The 14500-nt window shown below is 51.0% G+C and overlaps 1 protein-coding gene across 1 annotated transcript in view; it reads right to left on the reverse strand.

Annotated features, from left to right (window-relative positions):
- RPL38 (ribosomal protein L38) overlaps nt 1-14500 on the reverse strand; it is a 362189-nt gene that overhangs the window by 172178 nt on the left and 175511 nt on the right. The gene's annotated exons all lie outside the window — the stretch shown is intronic.

Raw genomic sequence — 14500 nt, forward strand, 5'->3', positions numbered from 1 at the left:
AGGAACCACACGCTGGTGCCTGGGGTCAGGAGTTAGGTGGATTACTCTGTCCTTTATGGCCCAGGGGCCATAAAGGTTTAGTGGAAAACAGTTTTTCACAGACTGGGAGTGGGAGATGGTTTGGGGTTGAATCAAGTACGCTACATTTACTACGAACTTTATCTCTATTGTTAGAACATCAGCTCCACCTCAGATCATCAGGCAGTAGATCCTGGAGGTTGGGGACCCGAGATTAGAAGACATATTTCCAGCTTGGTTTCTGGCCATCCACCCCTTTGAGGGGCAGAACAAGCCAGTCTCCAAGTTCTTAGGTGGCAATACAATCCAGCTGCTTCATAGAGAGGGCACTACTTTACCTATACCTCAACATTCCCAAAACTAAGATCATGGTGTCCGGTCCCATCACTTTTATGGCAAATAGATGGGGAAAAAGTGGAAACAGTGACAGATTTTATTTTGGGGGACTTCAAAATCACTATGGATGGTAGTTGCAGCCACGAAATCAAAGGACTCTTGCTTCTTGGAAGAAAAGCTACAACAAACCTAGGTAGTATATTAAAAAGCAGAGACATCACTTCGCTGACAAAGGTCCATGTAGTCAAAGCTATGGTTTTTCCAATAGCTATGTACCGATGTGAGAGTTGGACCATAATCAAGGCTGGAGAGCTGAAGAATTGATGCTTTCAAATTATGGTGCTAGAGAAAACTCTTGAGAGTCCCCTTAGCAAGGAGGTCAAGCCAGTCAGTCCTAAAGAAAATCAACCTTGAATATTCATTGGAAGGACTGATGCTGAAACTGAAGCTCCAGCACTTTGGCCACCTGATGTAAAGAGCCAACTAATTGGAAAAGACCCTGATGCTGGGAAAGACGGAGGGCAAGAGGAGAAGGGGGAAACAGAGGATGAGATGGTTGGATGGCATTACCGGCTAAATGGACATGAGTTTGAGCAAATTCTGGGAGATGGTGAAGGACAGGGAAGCCTAGCTTGCTGCAGTTCATGGAGTCCCAAAGAGCAGACAGAACTTAGCGACTGAACAACAACGTGAACCTCTAGAGCTTGGTGGGCTATGGTCCATGGGGCCACAAAGAGTTGGACGTGACCGAGTGACTGAGCGTGGACACGTGCATGAGCCTGTAGGGAAAGAAACACTTCAATGGCCTAAAGTTTCATTTCCAAAGAGTGAGAGGAGGGCATGGAATGAAAGAATCCCAGGCCCTGGAAGGACACTCCAGGGGTCAGCTGGTCAAATCCAGCCAGTCATTTGTTTTTTACAGTCTTCCGGCTCAGAGTTATACTTACTTTTTCAAATAGTTGAAAGAGGTCAAGAGAATAATATTCTGTGACACATGAAAATGATGCCAAATTCAAATTTGTGTCTATAAATAAAGTTCTATTAGTAACATAGCCCTGTTCATTCATTTATATGGTGTTGAGGGCTGTTTTCACCATACAGGGGCAGAGATGAATTCCTGTGACAGAGATGGTAGGATATGTGGGGCTGAAAGCACTAATTATCTGGCCCTTTACAGAAAACATTTGCTGACCCCTACTCTACAGCCTAGAGTGTACTTCTGACCCTACTCCCAGCTTCCAATGCGTCCCCTGGCAATCTGAACATTATGGGAAAATTTCTTTCCTTTTGAGTAGATTTTCTCTTATCTTACTTTTTTTTTTTTAAATGAAGAGAGAGACATATTAAAGGATGAAGCTGGGAGTTAGTGATTCTTGGAATACAGTATTTTTTTTGACCTGACACAAAGTCACTGAACTTCTTTCTTTCTTTCTTTCTTTTTTTAACCCTTTTAACTTTTTGTTTTATATTGGAGATAGTCTGTTAACAATGTTGTGATAGTTGCCAGTGGACAGCAAAGGGACTCAGCCAATACATATCCATGTGTCCGTTCTCCCTCAAACTCCCCTCCTATCCAACCTGCCACGTAACATGGAGCAGAATTCCCTGTGCTATATAGTAGGGCCTTGTTGGTTATCCATTTTAAATAAAGCCATGTGCCCATGTCCATCTCCAAATCCCTAACTATCTTTTCCCCCCATTCGTCCCCCCTGGCAACCAAAGGTTCATTCTCTAGGTCTGTGGGTCTGTTTCTGTTTTGTAAGTAAGTTCACTTCAAAGATGCTGAATTTCTCTCTGGGTCTTCTCATTCTCCCCACTGAAAAATAGCACTGCCTGAAGGTCATGGGAAAGTCAGACAGGCAGGTGGGTCTGCGCTGCTCTTGTGGCCCAAAGACCCCAACCTCCCAGGACCGACCTTACTGAAAGCATCCCGTCGGTCTCTGCTTGGGTGTGTGTGTCCTCACTGGGCAGGTTGTTGTCATTTTTGGTTTTGAAGATATGATCCTCATCACCCCAGGCATGCGGTTTTAAACGTCTGCCAACAGGTGTTTATTCAGCACCCAGCGGGGGTAAACATCACACGAAACACTAGGGAGATGCGGGAAAGCAGACGAGGGCCCTGCTCTCAGGGAGCAGTAACACACGAGACCCAGTACAAGGACAGCCCATCAGCGGGTGGAAACATGGTCAGCGGGGCACCCACCTCAGTGGGCCCCCCACCCCGCATCCATGATTCTCGAAACCACCAAAGGAAGACAAAATTAACTCCCTCTCCAGATGAGGCAAGTAAGGCTCAGGACCCCGTGTCCCCGATCCAGCGGGTGGTCTCCGCATCGGCCTGCCCCCAAAGCCAAGGCTGTTCCAATGCCAGCAGGGAGTGTGGCCTCTCCGGAGGACAGAGCAGAAAAAGATGGTGCCGCTGTGACCCTGAAGACTCAGCTCAGCAGAACGGAAGTGCAAGGGTAAGTTGGTTTATCCCGGGAAAAGCCTCCCAATAATTCTTTTTTAAAATTAATTGATTGATTAATTTTCGACAGCACTTGGTCTTTGTTGCTGAACATGAGCTTCCTCTAGTTGCGGCAAGTGGTGGGGGGTGGTCACCACTATATACCCCAAACGAATACTGGTTAAGCACCTACTGTATGCCAGACTGTATGCTCGCTGAGAGTCATAGTGCTTTCTGTACAGTGAGGCTGTGTAGACATACTGACTATATAAATGCTTATATATGATTGAGTCACTGCTGTTACGTTTACACCAATACCAGGCCTTTTCTAGGAGCTTCCCAGAGGTTCCAGAGAGCTTGAAGAAAGAGGGATGATGATACAGGTATTCAAAGTGATCATATTTCCCCATCATCTTACTCCTCTCTGCATTTCTGCTGAGAAAGTGATGTTCTCTCTATCACTAAGGAGAGTCAGCAGGTTGATGTTCAGATGAGCCCTTTCTTCCTAAATCCATCTCTAATCTCTTTGGTTTTTCCAGTGGTCATGTATGGATGTGAGAGCTGGACTATAAAGAAAGCTGAGCACCGAAGAATTGATGCTTTTGAACTGTGGTGTTGGAGAAGACTCTTGACAGTCCCTTGGACTGCAAGGAGATCCAACCAGTCCATCCTAAAGGAAATCAGTCCTGAATATTCATTGGAAGGACTGATGCTGAAGCTAAAACTCCAATCCTTTGGCCACCTAATGCGAAGAACTGACTCATTCGAAAAGACCCTGATGCTGGCAAAGATTGAAGGGGGAGGAGAAGGGGATGACAGAGGGTGAGATGGTTGGATGGCATCACTGACTCAATGGACATGAGTTTGAGTAAGCTCTGGGAGTTGGTGATGGACAGGGAAGCCTGGCATGCTGCAGTCCATGGGGTCGCAAAGAGTTGGACATGGCTGAATGACCGAACGGAACTGAACTGAATCTCTTTGTCTTGATACTCAATTATCCTGTCCTGGAATCTTTCTTTAGTTTTACCTCTGTTCTCATATTCCAATCTCATGGGCTCCTATTCATAGTTAAAAATTGAATCAGCTCAACTGGGAAAGGTTTCAGATATTAGTAGGGAAGGAATGGCCTTTCCCCCAATGCAATCAGGAAACCCCGATCCTCATGTGCTGACAATAGAACTGTCTCATGTGGGATGAGAGAGCAGACTTCTCTCTCTCCAGCCCTGAGAGCCACCTTGAGGTTGGGCCTTTTGTGAAAGTCTCCAGGCTTTCTACCCCTTTCTTCACCCTCTAGGCCATGCACGAATACTTGGCAGTCAGTATTTAGTCAAGGTGGGGCTTAGTGTCAAAAATTCCAAAAAGAAAGAAAAATGAGGTGGTAGAACTTAGTGACCTGGCATTCAAGCCCTGGTTTGTTCTCTGAAGCTCCCAGGATGAGATGGAGCGTGATATCAGCTGACTTCCGCCACCAGGAGCCGTTGCCTAGACAACAGCCCTCCTGGAGGTGAGCCGGGAGATAAAGGCCAGAGGCTCACTTCTGTGTTCCAATTTCCAGGAGAGGCCATGCTGCCTGCTTGGACCCTTGACCTTTGTCCTCTGTGCAGAGGTGTGGCCATAAAACCTGTGACCTAACAGGACAACCTCTCCAAATGCCAGTAAGTCAACTCAACAGTCCTTCTGTGAGGGAAAACATACCGACCAAAACCGCCCAGCAGGGCCAGGTACCATAGTAACCGTTTGCAGGAGTTATTTTATGGCAGGAGGTCCTGCTAAGGAATGTGGAACTAATAAGCCACCTCCAATAGGAAGACTTTGGGAAAGGTCAAAAGGAGACACTACCTGTCCTTCCACCTCCCAGAACCCTTCTCGCTGGAACCCATCCTGGCTGAGCAGTGGGTGTGCCGCCAGGAAGGACCCTGAGTCAGAGTGACTGGCCAGAGAAAAGCCAGAAATGAGCCCCATCACCATAAAACCCAAGACTTCGAGCCACGTGGCAGAGCAGTCCTCCTGGGTTCCCTCACCCCGCTGCTCTCCGCCTGGGCGCTGCTTCCCAATAAAGTCTCTTGCTTTGTTAGCTCTTGTGTGTCCTCGGAAATTTCATTTCTGAGTGTTAGACAAGAGCCCACTCTTGGGCCCTGGAAGGGGTCCCCCTTCCTGCAACACTTCAAGAGATACGTAGGAACAGCAAGTGGCCATTTGGTTATCTTAAGAGTTGGGGTGGTGGACAGAGCCCCAAGAAGAACAAATGTCTTTGATGCTCAAAGGACATTCCCATCAAGACCCTGTCACTTCTGTCTCCTCCTCTCTCCAGCCTTCAAAATTGTCCAAGGGCGACCTGCTCCCCAGAGCCTGTCTTATCCTTGCAAAGGCAGGGTATGCCTTGCTCCGCCCGAGAAGGCCTCTGTCCCTTTATGCTTTTGATCTCCAGGGGCTAAGTCTCAGCCACCCACCTTGCCTTTGGAGTTCATGAGAATGTGCATCTGTGAATCTGGAAGGTTCTGAGTGTACATCACAGGGACAAGAGGAGAGAAAAGAAAGCCGGTGCTTCGGTCTTAGTGTCAATGCAAATTCATGTGCCCGCTGAAGAGGGAGGCCAAACAAGCTGAAACGTCCGTGTTGGGAGCAGAGAAAGGTTTATTGCAGGGCCAGGCAAGGAGATGAGGTGGTGAGCTCCCCAAAAAGGTTTGGAAAAGCATTTTTAAGTGGCAGGTGAGGGGGGTGGGGGTCACTGGGGTGGGGGGGTCGCAGGGTGTGTGATTAGCTTGTGCACGATCCTCTGATCGGCTCATGAGGGAGCAGGGGTTGTCACAGGGGTTCCGTCTACCAGTCCTGAGGCTCCAGGAGGCCTGGGGCCAGGTGCTCATGGTCATCAGGTAGTCAATATCTTCCCTTTGGTGGGGGGTTTTCACCTCTGCAAAGCAGCTCAGGGAATGTGCATCAAATACTGTTACCTAGGTACTTCAGAGAGGAGCTGGAGCAGGGGGTAGGAGGGAAGGCCTGTCCCGGAATGGCGTGGGGTCCGGCTCGACTTGCTGTTGTGCTCTTTAGTTGTACTCAGCCGTGTCTGACTCTTTGGCAACCCTATGGACTGCAGCCCCCCTGGGTGTAGGCTCCTGGTCTCCTGCACTGACAGGCGGATTCTTTACCCACTGAGCCACTGGAAGCTCCCTGCTCAGTTGCACACCTGTGGGCTCAGGCACTCAGTCAGGTCCAACTCTCTGCGACCCCACGGACTGTAGCCCGCCCGGCTCCTCTGCCCATGGGATTCTCCAGGCAAGGATACTGGAGTGGGTTGCCATTTCCTTCTCCAACCCCGCTCGGCTACATCGACCCTATAGCCGCGTGGATCGCGGTCCTGCGGCGTGGTGGTACTGTGCTTGGCGGCGTCCCTGGCCTCTACCCACAGGATGCCTCCTTTCTCCAGTGTGACAACCGAAACAGCCTCAGACCTTCCAAGAATCTGTGGTTGAGAACTGCTGAGAAAAAGGGAAACAGAAATGGTTGGAGAGTTGTTCCATTCATTTCAAATTTGTGGCTGGGTCACCAAAGCTATATGCTGGTCCCAGCGCCTGACCTTGGGCTATTCCATTCGAGATTAGAGTCTCAGCTTCCACCTTCTACCGTGACCACCCCTTCCACCCCCTGCACACACAGTGCTCTGCCAACCCCTGCAAGCAGGCTGTGTGGGGGTGAGGGGTGGGGCTGTAAATTTCACCAAACTTACAGAGGAAACTTCTCTGAGCACCAGCCCCGGAGCTTTGGGTGGTCAGAAATGTTGATTACTGGCTGATCTACACTGTAAAGATAAAAGGATTTTCATGGAGGGGGGAGCAAGTCAGGATGGGGTTCCTGATGTTCAAGATTTTAGGATGCCAGATTCCCAAGAGAGGTGGGATTACTGAGGTAGGACAAAAGAGGTGACTTTGCTTGTTAAACATTTAAAGCATCAGATTGAAACGGTTGCTCTATCTCCTTCAACCTTCGGACTAATCGACTATTTGATTAACCGTGAATCTCTCTGCCTTTTAAATGTTTAACTTTATAAGTGGCTGGCTTGGTTAATGCCTGGTGGGTTTTCCCTTTCTTCCTGGGCTGGGCTTTCTCTGCTGGCCTCCCTGAATGACCAAAACCCAAGGAGAAAAGATGAGGCTGCTGTTGGGGGGAGGTCTGAAAACCCTTAGTCACGTGAGGAAAGGTTTGCAGTAGTGTGCTAATGAAAAGTACACATGACATGATCCTAAATGTGCTTTATAATATGGAAACATAGAGCATACACACTCTGGAAATGTCTTTTTCTTTTTTTTTAATTTTAGCCACACTGTGTGGATGTGAGATCTTAGTTCCCTCACCAGGGATCAAATCTGTGCCTCCTATAGCGCAGAGTCTTAACCACTGGACCACCAGGGAAGCCCTGGAAAAAGTCTTAATACAAATGTACCAAAATGTTGGTAGTATTTACTTCCAGTGTGGATTATATGATTTTCATTTTGTTTCACCTCTCTGCTTTGTTGAAGATTTTCTACAATCAGTATGTATTATTTTTATAACCTGAAAATAAAAACCACATTAAAGGTACTTTATTTTGTATCACTATTATCATTGTTATCATTATAATTATTTAATGCCTGCAGAGGTGAAAAGGAGAGGTGCATGTCATTTCTGGAGGGGAAAGACCACATGGGGGCAGATGACCTTGGGATGGGGTGGGGCAAAGGCAAGCCCAGTTGTCTGGGGTTCCTGTGATCCCCCAGAAATAAGAGTTTGCAAGTCTTGGGTGACCTCCAGAGAGCCCCCTGCAGTGTCTGCTCATCTCTGGGGCATCTGGTGAACCGGTAAAAAGTTCATGAATCCACATTCAGAGCTCAGTGCCTTGGGGCTAGAGTAGAGTCAGCCCTCAGCCAGGCCACTGCTAAGCCTCTCCAGGGTCAGTTGACTCCCCACTGTGGTAAACTATAGTGGAGAAACCCAGCCACAAGGAGGGGAAGCCCCGCACCTGTTACAATGCAGCCCTCAAGGTCAAAGGAAGGAAATGGCTCAGTTCCACAGCTGAGAACGCAGCCCTTGCTGGTGTGACCTGTTACTGACTCCATTTACTGGAGTTGGTCTTGGAGAAGATCCAAGACAAAGGTCTCTGTTCTCAAGGAGCTTCCAGTTTTCAGGCTCAAGAAGCAATGGATGAGTGTGCAATTCTAGGAAAACCACAGATGGAGAGGGTAATGGGAGGGAGCAACTCCACTTGGGGAAATCCAGGGAGGTTTCATGGCAGAGGTGTCATCTGGAAGCACAAGGGAAGTAAGGGATCAGCTCAGAAGGAAGTCAGAGAGGGAGGGGCTATTTTCCACACACAGTCCTGGAGGCCTGGCAGTGCAACAGAAGGAGAGAGCTGGGCAGTACCCTTTGGGGCCGGGCTCCCTCCTCCAGAGGCAAGCTCCATCGCTCCCCCGGGTTCTGCTGGTCCCCAGTAACATCTCCACGCAGCTGCTCTCCTGGGAAAGGGTGGCTGGCCAGGGCAGGAGGACCTGAGCTCACCAGCCTTACTCAATCCAGGGTTCTGTGTACAGTCAAATCAATTCATTTGGAACCTGTGATGATCTAATCGGAGCCGGAGTGATATTCAGTTTCACATTAACATGCTGGTTCATAAGCAAATCATTTCAGTAAATAAAATCCCAAGGCCAGCTGCTCATCCTGCTCCAGCAAGCCCTTGTTTCGGGCAAGGGCACTCAGGAGGGAGGACGGAGACAAACTGAAGAGGAAAGGCTGGGCTGGATGCTGGCAGCCGACCTGCCCCGGGGTAGCCTTCAGCTTGGGGAGTGAGCTTCCATCTCCCGCGGCATCAGCAGGTCACCAAGACACGACTCCTGCCCAGGGTTCCTGGATGTGTTTTATTAAACTTCACTGACCCCTCCCTGACTCCTTCATCCTTACACTCAGACATAAAAGGCAGATGACACGAGAGAGGCTTGGCTTGGGTCCGAGTATGCTGTGGGGCCATCCCCACCTGCAGTTAAGAGCTTCAGAGTGTGGGCACCTGATGCTGAATCCCAATTCTATGCTTGCCAGCTGTTTGATCTTGAGCAAGAGATTTGTCGCTTCATAGACTCACTGATGTCTGATGGTGAGAGTTGACTAATATCCAGGAATTGCGCTTAGCGCTTATCACAGATAGCTCTTATTATCTTCACTTTGCAGATGAGGAAACTGAGGCAGAGAAAGAGAGAGGGGTCAGACCGTATGCCCAAAGACACACAGCTGCTCAGAAGAGGTGCCTGGGTGCTCTCTATCTCCCGGGGTTGCTGGGAGGGGTGAGAGCTACCCGCGGTGAAGCTCACAGTATCTGGCGCACGGTAAGTGCTTGATAAATGGTTGTTATCACTGTTATTATATTGCCTCTTTGCTTCCTGCCCCTTCCTTCTCCCGCCAGGCAGAGATGTTTCCAGCAGAGCCTCCCTGAGAGTAGGAGCTCAAGGCCATCTGTCCACCCCAGGAGGCTGCCCAGGTGAGGCTAGAGCCCAAAGGACAGGACAGGATGGAGGGGAGCATCTTCTTATGGCCAAGCCCTGATTGGAGCCCATTTACATCTTAAAACTCAACTTGGAAAACCACAATCCATCAGCCAGTGATGGTGTAAATTGCTTTGCTAAATATATTTCTGGGTACATGGTAAGTAAAAATATCATGAATTTAATAAGCCTTGGAATTCACATTTTTCCAATCCTAATTAAGTTTCTGCTCTGCTTTGGACGTGCTCTTCTCATCAGCGAGGTTGGGGAGGGAGCCGTTCGCTGGAGCTGGGCTGGCCCCAGATAGCTGCTTTCATTAGTGCATTTCATCCTCCCAGCAGAGCTCTGTGTGGCTGGGTTCATTATTCTTGCTTTGCTGAGGTCGAACGGAGTTTCAGGGTTCTATCTAGGGTCACGGCCAGAAGTCAGGATTTGCACCACATTCTAGCTACCTCCTTCAACTTCCCCCCATTCCCTGGGACCTGATGGGTCAGTGAAGTGGCCCCTCTTGTTCCAGAGTCTGCACAGCTTGGCTCACTCCCTTGAGGGGGAGTATCCTACACCTTGACAGCTGTGTACATGCCTACGTGTTCACTCATGAGTCCTCCCCCTGCACATGCACACATTCCCATGGACCCACCATGCAGATACAAACGGCAGTCATGGGTACCATGTCCCGTGATGAAGACCTATGGGTCTTCATGGCTGATGGCAGCCATGGTCTTCACGGGTGCTGATGGCAGGGGGTAGTGCCTCTACCGAATGGCTACCATAGCAGGGATGTTCACCATTGTGACGGTTGATTTTCTGTGTCAACTTGGCTGGGTCACAGTGCCCAGAAATTTCATCACACAGTATTCTGTGGTGTTTCTTTGAAGGTGTTTTTGGATGAGGTGAACATTGAAATCTGTGCCCTTGGAGCAAAGCAGATTGCTCTCCCTAAGGTGGGTGGGCCTCATACTATGAGTTGAAGGCTTGATTAGAACAAAGACTGACCTCCCCAGAGCAAGAGGGGAGGCTACCAACAGACAGTCACTGGACTCAAACTGCACGCCTTCCCCTGGTCTCCAGGCTTCCAGCCTTCCCCTATCAGATTTTGAATTTGCCCAGCCTCCACAATCACATAAGCCAATTCCTTAAAATACATCTCTCTCTATATATATATTTATATACACATCCTGTTGGTTCTGTTTCTCTAGAAAACCCATAGGAATACAACCATGTTCAAGCACTGTGACAGACCCTCCATCAACACAGAACCTTCTCAAAGCTCAGGGAAGTGGGGACTGATGTCTGCCTTTCTACCAACAAGGAAGTTGGGGTGTGGAGGGCTGGGGCGATCGGCCTCCAGGCTGGCAGAGGGGTGGAGGCTCTGGAACTCAGCAGAGCAGTCTGGATTCCAGTTCTGGCGTGGGAACAGTCATGCGAACCTCTGCTTCCTCAGTCACACGGTGGGAAAACCCCTTCCCCGTGGGGCTGCTCGGGAGGTGATATAGGGTGACGTCTGAAAGCAGTCAGGAGCTGTTAGGAGTGGGAGCAGAATCAGAATTGAAGCCAGGTGTGTCAACTGCAGGAGCCTGCATCCCTGGGCTCACTGGCCCCACGGTCTCCACCTGAGCACCGGGGTGCTCCCTGGGTTCTGTGCTCCAGAACGGGGCTGACTCCTCCCTCCAGGCTGCCCTAGGACCAGCGCCCAGGCCCCCTCCCCATTTCCTGGGGGGGGGGGGGGCAGGGCATGCAGTGTTGTGCAGAAGAGGCGATGGGGAGGGGGCAGCATCCCTCTGTCTGGTGTTTCCCAGTCCTTAGCCACGCTGCTGCCTAACCGTACACAGAACATCAGTTGCTTGTCGCCGGGCTATGTTCGGAGACGTAATGTATTCTCCAGGGAGCTGTGTGCACCCGAGGGCCAGGGCAAGGCAGGAAGACACTGCTGGTCTTCCCTTTGCTGGGTCCAAGGGGGCTGTACAGCCTTTTCGAGTCACTTCATGAATGTTCCCAAGACCCCCTGAAGAAATGAGGTTGGGCAGGCAGCAGGAAAACAGGTCAGGGCTCAAGGTGGCCCCTTGGCATGTGAGTAGCTTGTACCTTGGCTGACCCACTTCTCCAGACCCTGACTTCAGGGTCTGTCCTGACTCTGCTTAAAAGCCTCCCAGTGATGGCGCTGCTTTTAGGACAAACCCATCCTGGAAGGATGGCCAAGACCCTCAGCACCCCTGCAGCAATGCCCAGGGCGTGGCTGCAGGACCAGCCTGGGAGGGCCTCCAGCATGTCCTGTGTGACCTTGGACACTGCATCACCCTTCCGGTGCCTCAGTCTCCTCGCCTCTAAGATGAAGGTTGCGATAGGACCTGCATCACAGATTCTGCCTGGAAAGCAGGTACCATTTCATAAACATTAGCCCGTTACTGTGAAGATCACTGTACCCCTCCTCCATCCCCACTGGCCAAGCCAGAGAGGGGAAGCTGGCCTGACTCAAGTGCAGTGTGTGAAGGAAGCCTGGTCTCTCCCTCCCCACTGGAGGAGAGCAGAGGAACTTTCCTTCCCCCCATCAAGGTGGCTCCCAGTTGGCCGTTTAACGTGGCCAGCAGGTTTTCTGGCCGCCCCTTGCTCCAGAGCAGGGTGGAGACAGGGAGGCTGGAGGCGGCCCCAGGTCCCGGGAGGGGCAGCTGTGACCTGTCTGCTCTCCCACAGTTGGTGCACGAGGTTGTGTGCCCCTGCCTTGGATGGAGTGAACCCCAAGAAGAGATATGGGCTTCAGCCATTCTGCAGGGACTCCCCACAAGAAGGTTTCCCTCTGGAAGAGATGTGGGAGGGGAAGGGGAGAGGGGGAAAGAGGAAGAAGCTGGATCTGGGCCTCCCTGACCAAGTCATGATGCTGGGGTGGGGGGGGTCTCTCAGGTCCACGTCCCCCCACCACCTTACGCAAGAGGCCAGGGCTGGCTGGTCAGACTTAGAGAGGTCGGCAGCAAGACCTCGGCCTCAGGCAGGGAATCAGAGGGAGGGGGTGACCCACAGACCCCACCCCAATCCATTCAGCCATAGCCAAGCCTGGAGGAACAGAGCTCTGAATTTTGCCAAGACTGAAGTTCTAAATAAATCGGAATAAATACTGAAAATGCGTGCATGCTAAGTTGCTTCAGTTGTGTCTGACTCTGTGTGACCCTATGGACTATAGCCCACCAGGCTCCTCTGTCCATGGGATTCTCCAGGCAAGAATGCTGGAGTGGGTTGCCGTGCCCTTCTCCAGGGGATCTTCCTGACCCAGGTATCCAACCTGCGTCTTTATAAGATCAAACCTGTTATCAAACCTCCTGCATTGGCAGGCAGGTTCTTTACCACTAGCGACACCTGGGAAGACCAATATTGAAATAGAGGGCTGTAACAACTGGGAATGGCTGGAAATGTATATAATTTGGCTAAATGTCTTTAAGGGAGCAGGAAAAGGGAGATTTGGCAGAATGCAGTAGGGGGAATTATGGGGTCACATAAAATCATTTTATATGTGTACTCAAATATGTCCAGACTCCTCAATACTGGGTTAAATGTATTTATTTGTTTAATTTCTATCTCCCTGTGCGACCGTCTGTGCTTTCCTCCTTGGTGATGATGTCCCTGATCAGGTATGCTGCAGGCCTTTCATAAAGGCTGGTTTTGTGAATTAATGAATGGGCCTTGGTCTCCTGACCCTGGAATTCCAGGAGAGAGGAATTCAGAGTGTGTGTGGGGGGGGCTGGTTCCCCATTTCTGCCAGCTATCCACTTGTGGCTACACTTGTTCTATCTTTCCCTCCGATGGGTCCAGGTTGGGGGGTAAGGGAGGGAGAAAGGAGCCTGGCATGTGTTTAAAGGGAGCATCTTTCAGCCAATGGGAGCTCTACGGCGGGTGGGGCCTTGGTGGGGGGAGTGCTGGTGAGACCACCTGAGGGGGGAGCAGACCAGGCCCTGGGAGGAGACACGTGTGTGTGTGTGTGTCTGGGTGGGGTGGGGGGGGGCACAGGTCCCTTCCTGTGTGTGTGTGTGTGTGTGTGTGTCTGTCTGTCTGTCTGGGTGGGCTGGGGCACAGGTCCCTTCCTTCTTATCCCGCTCCATTTTCTTCATTTCCCCGGAAAGCCAGGGCCGCAGAGCAAAGAGATTCACAGCAGGCCGTGAGCACGGAGGCCCAGGCGGAGGTCCACAGGTGGTTCGTCCGGGGCCCAAGGTCCGGGACCGCAGTGGGGAGAGCGCCTCCCCTGCCTTGACAGCTCCAAAGCCACGTCCATCAGCCTGGACGCCCGGGGAGCGGGGACGAAGGAAGAGACGGCGCCCCGATTGATGACTTCTTCAGACACGTAGGATCTTCCTCTCTGCTTCTGAGCGGCTCCAGAGCTGTCGGCCCTCAGGGCGTCTCTTCTTTGAAATCAAATTCCTCTCTGGGTTTCTCTGTCTGTCTCTCTCTTTCTCTGTCTCTGTCTGTCTCTCTCTCTCTCTCTCTCTCACACACACACACACACGAATCCTCGAGGCTGAATCAGACCTCTCTTCATTTTCCACAAACCATTATTTTCCTTGCCCTTGTGGCTTCAGTCCCTCAGGGAGCTACTCTGACCACCCCCAGGGCTTACTGTTCCTTCACCAGGAGGTAAACGTCCTGCGGTGAACACCCTCCTGGTGACGGCCCCGGGGGTCAAGCGGGGCCGGGCCAGGGAAGGCGAGGGGCCAGGAAATGCCATCCCCGCTCGGGGAGCCCCTGCCATGTCGTCCCAGGAGCCCCCGGAGGGCAGCCCCTCTCCCCACTTCCTCGGCTCACTGGCTTCCCTCTCGAGCAACATGGCCGCCCGGGAGGGACCACCTGCCGCATCCGGGGACGCAGACGCGGTGGCTGCTGGTCCTTCGTGGGCCGGGCAGGTTCTCCCTCCCGAAGCCGGCTTCCTGCTCCAGAGAGGGTTAGGCCAGGACTGAGGCATGTGATCTTACAAGAGGTATTTTTAGCTTTCTCATTAACCGAGTGCTTTCAAATTAGCCTTCTATTAACCTCAAAGGAAAATGAAAGTGTTTTTTTTTTTTCTTCCTTTCCAGAGTAAGTCTCTCCTGCAGAATATCAAGGTTTCCGTGATTAACGTTTCATGCGCCTTGAAGCTCTAATGAAGTCGGCTTCTCTAATATCGAACTTGATGGAATAATTGGTCCTCGGTCTCTGCAATGGCGAGGGAGATGCTGCC

Source organism: Odocoileus virginianus, chromosome 17, assembly GCF_023699985.2.
Source record: "Odocoileus virginianus isolate 20LAN1187 ecotype Illinois chromosome 17, Ovbor_1.2, whole genome shotgun sequence".
NCBI lineage: Eukaryota > Metazoa > Chordata > Mammalia > Artiodactyla > Cervidae > Odocoileus > Odocoileus virginianus.